Raw genomic sequence first — 10,269 nt, forward strand, 5'->3', positions numbered from 1 at the left:
TTACAGTGTTCCAGTAGTGTTTATGTCTGTGATTTGATGGTTTATTTTATCATTCTTGAAGATGGAGCTCTTAACAGGCATCTAGACAACTAGATTGTTTCTGCCTAAACAATCCAACCTCACTGGGGCAAAATAAACATGTATTCCAGGGACATTGAGCATATCTTCAAATTTAATTTCTTACTTATTGTCCTAATAATCTAGCCTGTATGGAAATGTATGCATGTTACTCTTATAGTTTATATATCGGTTGTGCAGCTACAGTATGTGGCACTGATGTTTTTCGTTCATATACGTGTCCAGATTATGCCTGCTTCAATTCATATACCAATATGGTTCTTTTACAAATGATTAAATGATGATAATGTATTGGGTTTAGAAACACGTATAGAAGAAAAAGAGAAACACATTCACTTTAAGCTTTTCACCCTGCTGCCTAAACAAACACTTTGAAGGACTGTAAAACTGCTTTTTGACAGTGTTGTGACAGGGCATCGCTGAGGTTACTGTTAATCTTAGAAACAACAATATGTACAACTTTACCCTACACTGCCTGTATGAATTCTGTACACACACTGAGGCTTTATTGCTCATATGAATGCAATTCATTCCTTCTTATGCTTGAAACAATCTACGTTGTTTTACAAAATGTGCAAAGAGCAGCAATTTGTAATTTCCTCTTAAAATGTTCATTCAAGGCACCACATATATAGTGACAGTAAGTCATTATCATTTTACCTGGTTAGGACCTGGTTAGCAGTGTTCCGAATTTATACTGCTTTGCCTAGAAAATGCAGTTTTCATGACATTTTATTTTGCCATGATACAGTAGCTCTCACAGCACAATGTGAAACAGCCATTTGCGAGTGCTGATATCAGATGTAGCAGTGCCTCTGTTCTATGTAATCTTTGTTTAGAAGAGGTGTGAGAAGGCTGGAGAACCACAAGACAAGAGATGACAGGCTGGACAGCTGCAACTCACTAACTCCCCTCTTTAAGCTGACTACTCTCAGCCCTATTGTTGCAGGCAGGGCCAAGGAATTTCATTTATCATGAAATGAACACCACTCCAAGAACTCTCCTCTTCAGTACCTCACTATAAATAACTCTCCTGCCATAGAACAAGGGGATGCATCAGAGACATACCATTGCACAGAAAGAAAGAAAGAGAAAGAAACAAATTAAGGTTTTCAAGATCACAAGCATCACTAGTTTGTTATACACATCATTACCAAATGACAGTGTAAAAGTTGACACTGTGAAAGTCTGTAAGTATGGCTGCATCTGGTGGCTGAATGAAACTTCAGTTATCTGCATTCCTTGATTTTGCCTGATCTGTAACCCACTGCCTCACTAAATATATGTGCAGAGCAGATAGCATGTGGGTCCACATGGCTACCAGATCAGCCAAAATAAAGGAACGCAGACCAGAAATGAAATTTCTTTCAACTATTCTGATGCAGCTTATGAGTACTGTTCATTGAACTTGGCAATGTTTAACTGTTTAACCCAGGGGTGTCCAATCTTATCTGCAAAGGGCCGGTGTGGCTACAGGTTTTCACTCCAAACAAGCTGGAGCACACCTGATTCTAGTTGTTTAATCAGTTGGTCTTAGTCTTCAAACATTTAACAGGTGACCTCCTGCTTTGTTGGAGTGAAAACCTGCAGCCAAACTGGCCCTCTGCGGATAAGACTGGACACCCCTGGTTTAACCACATGTAACAGGATCATTGTGGGGATCACAGTGCAGACACAAAACAGTAATACATTAAAATCTTTGGAAAAAAAACAGCATTGTTCGGTGCAAAATGACAATATGATAGTGAAGCAGGAGGAGTGAGGGATAAAATATTATCTGCAAAAAAGGATATAGCATAGCATACTTAGTGTGAGCTCCAGTGAAGCCAGGGTACCTGACAACTGGTAGGTGACATAAATGAAAGACAATAGGCGGCCATAGAAGAAGTTCCAGTCTATAGCACTTAATTATGGCTACTGCAGTTGTGGCCACACACACACAGTAAATAAACTTGCAGGGGGCAGATCTAAGGGGTGAAAAAGCGTATCAGCCGCTAACCCCTACATAGTGCTTGCTACCCCAATTCTGCCGCCTCTAAAATGCAAAACTGTATTAAGAACATTAGGCCTCAGAAAGGTCCTAAGAAAGTCACAAAGGACTCAGTGATAAAATCAGTGCAGTTGAATCTAAAGACAAAGTTATTTTCCACATGCATCAGTAAAGATAAACTACACATATTAGTTGCTGTTGTTTTGCGTGTTTTTAAAGTTTGCTCAGCGGTCAGGGGGTTGCATGGCTAGTTAACTATATAATTCTGTACAAAATAGACACAGGTGCCACATGAACATGCCACCCCTGGTAAAGGTCTTTCTAGGTCTGCAATTGTAAACCAGTAAATAAGACAGTAAAACATTGTTCACTTTCATGTTTGAATGATGGGTAAGGGAAAAGGTCATCTGACAGAGAACTCTTGTTAGCCAGGCACAAGCAACATGGAAACAATACAAAGGCATGCCAAGTGGCACTGTAGCTTAGCTCACTATCTGTCTATATCCAGGAGTCAATGTAACAGAATGATGTAACACATAACAATCAGCATATAGCAGCACTGAAAAACAAAAGCCTTTTCTCCCTTCATCATTTATGCCATGTTCTTAATATTTTTAGTTATAGTTAATAGTTATGCAATAAATACAAGTATCTAGCTTCCTCCACTTTTCTCAAGTGGCTCTCATGTTACTGAACTGGAAACACTACAGCATCTTTCACGCCAATGAGGTAGATTATATAAAGACGACAAGGAGTGTAAGTTCCTTTTTGCCATTACAACATCCTGGACATAAAAGTATATGAGTTATCATTAGTCATTTTAGATAAAGTCAAATGCTTTCATGAAAGCAAACATACTATACCTTGGGCAGTTTTGCATATTGCTTCTCTTTCTGTGTATTGCAAGACCTGTCAGAAGACTGGTCCAAAGTAAGTCATTAAAAAAAAAAAAAAAACATGATATTTTTCAAAAATGTTTTATGTCAAAATGTTGATCTTGTTAAGCAAGAAATGTCCTCATCCATATGAAACAGGTCAGAGAGACATCTGTAAATAGCCATAAAACAGCATCTGTTTAGCACACATAATGACTCACATTTAAATGTCCAGATGTTCCGTTTGGTCCAAATTAATAAAATAATTGTGACAGTGGAATAAAGCAAAACTGCTCTAATCAACTCTGTAAAATGTGATCTTAGAATGACAATATGAAGCAGAAGTCAAACTTTTGTGTCTTTTGACCTAGGCTAAATATGTCACAGAGGTCATTTAATGTAGAGTACTGAATATAATAATCACAATACTTCCACTGTTTTGACTACTATCAATAAACTACATTTGTTATTACATTTTGCATCTGGAAAGTGTGCATCTGGACAAGGAAATATACAGGATATGTAAAAGTGTATTCAAAACCAAATATAAAAAAAAAGGCCTAGGGCAGCAGAAAAATGCCATCAAAAATACCAGGCAACTCTTTCTTAAAGATGCCATAGGTGTTTACTTAGTATAAAAATCAAATAATCATTTAGTTAATCCACTTGCAAGTTGCAGGTAAACCATTTTCATAATTCTAGGTACACAGAGAGCCTGCCCTTTATGATGTCATGGCAGATCACAATACATCAGGAGTTCACTAGATAATGTGAGGTAAAAACATGTATAGCATTTAGGTCAATAAATAAATACATAGTATTAAATGTACAAGCATAGAATTTAATGGGTAATATTGTCAACCTTGGTGGTTCTAATAAGACTGGCTGCTGCATTCTGGACTAAATGGAGCACCTACTGGAACCAGATAGCAAGGCATTATAGTAGTGCAACCTAGAGCTTATAAAGGTATAAACAATTTTTTCTGAATCATGTGAGGAGAGTATATTTCTTCAATTATCAATGTTTCTGAATCAAATAGCATAATAGAGGCAATAGCAACACCATTGTGTGTAGCCGTTTTGTTTAGGTGTTTGTAGTGCGGTTAAATGCTGAGTGGAGGATGTTATTGTGATATATGCGATCTGTGGCTCGGTTTAGTGAACATTTTGTTACCCGCTGTTCATTTTACAGCCACTTCATCTCTTAAACATAGGTATATGCCCTCATATTGGATGCTACAGTCTTTATGAGTAAAAATGAAGAAAGTTCATGCCTCTACCTCCCTAAGCAGTGACAGGAGCTCCAGAGTGATCCACACCTATAATAAAATAACACAGAAACATACCTAATATTCAGTGCTTATAGTTATTAATTTTAAGGTGAACATCAACAAAAATTGTGAGGTACACTGTAGATATATACATATGTACACACACACATATATATATATATAATGGTTTGTATGCATATATTATAAGTCTAAATGTCTTACATATGCATCACGACAATATACACATGTGTATGTCTTAAAACTTGAAAACTAAAAGCTTCTATACTGACCCTACACTAAATTTTTACAAAAGGAATTGTGCTGAAGTCTTTTGTGGTGAAGCATGACCTATAGTGGCACAAATCTAAGCCACAGACTGGTAATGACAGATGATGTCTCTACAGTGACATGTGATGCAAAAACTGTATTTCTAGAAAAAATACAAATAAATTCAGGTGGAAAATCAGAAAAATACTTTGGAGTATAAGAAGTTCATTAAGCCAGGTCATTTTTGGCTGTTCAAATATGGGGAGTTTATTGAAAATAATACAGTATTTGTATAATATAGTTTATTATGTACAGTGGGGTCCAAAAGACCACCGAGACCACTAGTGAGACCTAAATGCTTCTATTTTACATTCTGCTTTAAATTAATACAATGTTTTTCATTACAAATTATATTATCAGCATAACTATCCAAGAGTAAAGTAAAATCTTTGCTATATTTACATTGATTTCCGAATTTCTTAGTGTTTGTCCCCCTTTTGCTTTAATGACTGCATGTACTCAAGCTGACATTACTAAAAAATCTGACCTCTGTGTACAAAGGCCTTAACACGGTCAATGTCACAGATGTATACACATGGTATGCAAAACCTTCAGATAATCTTCGTATTCACATGGGAAAGAAGCCATGTCTTGAATTTTAATCTTTCACGAAGATCATAGAGCACCAAGTAATTCTTAAAGCTTATAGAAACATGGAAAGCAAGAAACATGCAGTTGTTCTCAAAGGTTGGTCTGCATGCATCTTTGTCGAGTAACAAGCCACATTTATTGTCTTTGGTTCTACCTGAAATATCTAATGTTTTTCACACATTGGACAAACAAACTGATAGCATACTTGGTATTACCTTGAATAGCAAGTAATATGTGTGAGGAGGTTTAATTAAATTGGCTTTAAAAAGTTGGTGCTTTATTATTATATTACACTCAAAATTTGAAACGTTTCACACTCTGCAGCTTTCGTACTAGAACCACCAAACTTTGCACAGTTGTAGAATCTATAACGTAGATGTATGCTTGTGCTTTTTGAACCAATTTGATGTACGTATTCTTTTAAACACAATTTTTTTGCCTAGGAATGAATGGGGACCATTCAACATAGTGAAACTCAGTTATACGTCTATTCCCTTATATACTATATACGCCTCACACATTTACCTTATACTCTACCACAGTCAGTCTACAACCTGTAGCCAAGTTTTATATTACCATCATACACCAAACACAACACACAACACACACTATACTATAAACACTATAAACACTTTACGCACACCACTTACCACACACTCCACACACACATCAAACACATCACACATATATCACACACCACACACACTCTACACACATCACATTGTCCATACCCTCCACATATACCACCGACATCACACACATGACACACTCTTCACACCTTAGCAACCACCTGAGATACCACAGCAATGGCCTAGCAATACCTTAGCAATCTCCTGAGATACCATACCAACCAACTAACAAATGCCCTAGCGACCACCTGGGATACTATAGCTACTATAACCGCCCAGCAACAACTTAGCAACTGGACACCACAGCAGCGGCAAAGCAACAGCATTGCGACATGTTAGCATCCACCTGGGACCTCAGAGCAACAGCCTAGAAACATCTTAGCAACAACCTGGCAAGCCATGGCAACAGCCTAGCTATCACTATATCAATAAATTATTAAATTTTTTTGAACATCAAAACTTTAAAGCTCTACTATGAAACTTTTTCACATGCTCCTCTAGAGGGTGTCCTTTTTCTTTCAAGATAAAACAAGTACAACCTCATTTCCAAAAAAGTTGGGACACTGTGCAAAATGTAAATAAAAACAAAATTCAATGATGTGCAAATCATTTAAACCCCATGTTTCATTGAAAACAGTACAAAGACAACATGTCAAATGTTGAAACTGAGAAATGTTATTGTTTTTTTGAAAAATATATGCCCATTTTGAATTTGATGCAAACAACACGTTCCAAAAAAGTTGGGACGGTGCAACAAAAGGCTGGTAAAGTTGTGTAATGCTAAAAAAAAAATCTGGTGGTTGATTGGCAACAGGTCAGTAACATGATTGGGTATAAAAAAGAGCATCCAGAGATTCTTTCAAAAGTGAAGATGTGGAGGGGTTCACCACTCTGCGAAAGACTGCACGAGCAAATAGTGCAACAATTCAAGAATAACGTTTCTCAACACAAAATAGTAAAGAACTTTTGCTTTTCATCATTTACAGTACATAATAACATTAAAAGATTCACAGAATCTGGAGAAAACTCTGCACGCAAGGGACAAGGCCAAAAACCAGTACTTGCTGGCTGTGATCTTTGGGCCCTCAGGCGGCACTCCATTAAAAACTGACATGACTCTCTGGTGGAAATCAATGCATGGGCTCAGGAACACTTCTGAAAACCGTGTGAAAACAGTTTGTCGCTGCATCCACAAATGCAAGTTAAAACTCAAACGCAAAGAAGAAACCACATATAAACAGGATCCAGAAATGCTGCCACCTTCTCTGGACTGAGGTGAAGTGGAAAAGCGCCCTGTGATCCGGCGAATCAACATTTGAAATTTGTTTTGTAAATCATGGACACTGTGTCCTCTGGGCTAAAGACTCGGCTTGTTATCAGTGCACAGTTCAAAAGCCTGCATCCGTGATGGTATAGGGGTGCATTAGTGCACATGGCATGGGTGACATGCACATCTGTAAAGGCACCCTTAATGCTGAATGATATATACATGCTTTGGCAACACATGTTGCCATCCAGATGATGTCTTTTTCAGGGAAGGCCTTGATTATTTCAGCAAGACAGTGCCAAACCACATTCTGCATGTAGTACAACAGCATTGGCTAAACTGGCTTGCCTGCAGTCCAGACCTGTCACCACTGAAAACATGTGGAGTGTTGTGAAATGAAAAATATGACAAATGAGCCCCCGAACTGTTGAGCAGCTAATCCTATGTCAAACAAGAACAGGAAAACATTTCACATTAAAAATTACAGCAATTGGTCTCCTCACTTTCCAAACACTTAGAGAGTGTTGTTAAAAGAAGAGGTGATGAAACACAGTGGTAAACATGCACCTGTCCCAACTTTTTTGGAGTGTGTTGTTGGTATCAAATTCAAAATGGGCAAATGTTTTTCAAAAAACAACAAAATTTCTCAGTTTCAACATTTGATATGTTGTCTTTGTAGTATTTTCCTTTAAAAATATGGTTTACATGATTTGCATATCATTGCATTCTATTTTTATTTACATTCTGCACAGCATCTGTAAAGCAAAGAAAATGGCAGGAGAGTAAAGGTTCCACATCAAGTCTATGGAACACCCCATCTGTGATGATGCCATATCAAGATCATGTAATAATACATTGAATTGTGAATAGGCAGAACCTACTGCTTTTATCACAAAAAATGGTAATTGTTATGAATAATTCAACTGTTCTGCTCTATCATAATGGTAACTTAACGCAGGAAGCCATTTTGTAACTTTGCCAATTAGCTTAATTGATGATTTGCATTTGAATACTGCTCCTACATTTCCAATCCTTTCATAGGGGAACAGACAGAACCATTCTGGACCCTAAGAGCCCCCAATATCTTACCCCCCCAATGCCACCCACCCACCATACAAACACAAATAAATGCACTGCATGTTTGGCTCATTTTCTCTGACAGTAACCAAATTGTTCAAGCTTAAATAATGCCTTCCACATTCATACAACCCGTCATTTTTTTTTACATTTGGTTACACACATTTTTCAATACTGAGGTCACTTTTTCAAAACTCGTCATACAGTTAGAGCAAGAGCAGTCTGTGGATTAAACTATGGATAATTTTTCATTGTTTTGGCATAAAATTCATGACCTCATGTTTTAAAATGTATGTAAAATATGTTCAAGTTTAAAAAAAAGACATAAAACATTGAAAAAAGCACTACTAATTCCCATTTTAGCTGAGGACCTAGCCAGGTGATTTGTTATCTTTTGCATTGCCATGAATATTCAAATATTTAGAATGATTTTTAGGTAAATATACAGCTGAGTAGACATTGGGAGTGCGGGGGGTTAAAAAAGAAAAAGAGTGACTAGATGACGAATTGAAAGGCCTAAGCAAGGTCTCATACAAAACATGAACATATTTCAGTAGGTGCAATAGCTCTTAGCTCAGATGAGACACACATTTGTAAATATGGGAATATGTGGCATTTTACTGCTCCCTTGCAGTTACAGAGTGGTCTGCAGCCCAGACTTGAACAGGGTCACAAAAGGTAAAACTAACAAAGGCAAACAACATAAAATAAAGAAAATTTGTAGACAAGTATTTTATAAGATGAGGATACGATGATGAGTAGATGATATTAGTAGTTGGTTATTCTGATTATTCTGTCATTATGAAAATCTGATTTTAAATAACCAGACAATTTACTGCACACCATCCGATTTCATGGCTTATTTCCACACAAAAAGTTGGTTCTATCCCTCCAATGACAAATACTCAAGCCTCTGATTGATGACAGTGTTGCCTTCCACCACTTTCAGCCTTTGTTTTAAGAGTATGGGGAAAAAAGAATTTTGGATTTTTTTTTTCTTTGCAGTACATGCAATCTATTAAATGCAGTGATATAGTTGTGCTTTGCTACATTATAAATCTGTTTATGGTAAAGTATCAGCATTTAGTATAGCATTCACAATGTACTACACTGTTAGAAATAAAAGTACTGTGTCACCCCAGGGACAAAAGGGGCCCCAGTGATAGTTACATACATTTTTTCTGAGAGTGTAATGAAGGCAAAATACATCCAATTGAAACCTAAATTTTATTTTTTGGTAGTTGTTTAGTGACTAAAGGAATTAATTAATTTATAAGGACACAGTATAATACAGTACAGATTTATACAATTTGATTAAATCTTTGTAATATGTCATGTTATTATCTGACCCTCCACTTTTAAGGAACATCAAGAACAAAGCCAGAAAAAATGTCTTCCTCTTATACCTCAATAACCCTTTTTAGCCAGCAGGTGGAAGCAGAGGGTGGAATTTTCGTAGGTGCAATATTACGGTGCGTTTCAGTCACAAGATGGCATTGCAGAGCTGTGATGATGGTGGGCTTCATTACGCATCTATTGTATATTTTTTTCATACACTTCCAACAGTGTTTCATTTTATGCTCAATTCTTTTGTTTGTTTTATGATTTTGTACTTAACTCTTCTTATTTCAATGTATTTTATTCTATCCTATTTACAAAATCAGTTCTAAAAAAGTTGGAACAGTATGTGAAAAGCTAATAAAAAAGGAAGCAGCGATTGGTAAATTCTATTTGACTAGTATCGAATTGAAAAAATACAAAAAACACAGTATTTTATGTTTTAACTTTTGAACTTTTTGTTTTTTGTAAATATACGGTCATTCCAAATTTGATTCCAAAAAAAAAAGTTGAGACAAGAGCATGTTTACCACTGTGATTCATCACCTTGCCTTTTCCCAACATTAATAATCGTTTGGCTGCTGAAGACACAATCCACTTTTGAAAGCAAAAGTTCTTCTGTTATAAAGGAAGGCCAGTCTAGTGCCCACGCTCTTTAATTACGCATCCATGCTGTGGTACCATATGCAGAATGCGGCTTGATACAGTCATGTTGAAATAAGCACTGGTGTTTCTAAATGAGACAGTGTCTAAAAGGCAGCTTTTGTTGCTCCAAAATGTGCTCTGTGTTGATGGTGCTTTCACAGATGTGGAAGTTACTCACTAT

This window comes from Colossoma macropomum, unplaced genomic scaffold (genome assembly GCF_904425465.1).
Source record: "Colossoma macropomum unplaced genomic scaffold, Colossoma_macropomum, whole genome shotgun sequence".
Classification (NCBI taxonomy): domain Eukaryota; kingdom Metazoa; phylum Chordata; class Actinopteri; order Characiformes; family Serrasalmidae; genus Colossoma; species Colossoma macropomum.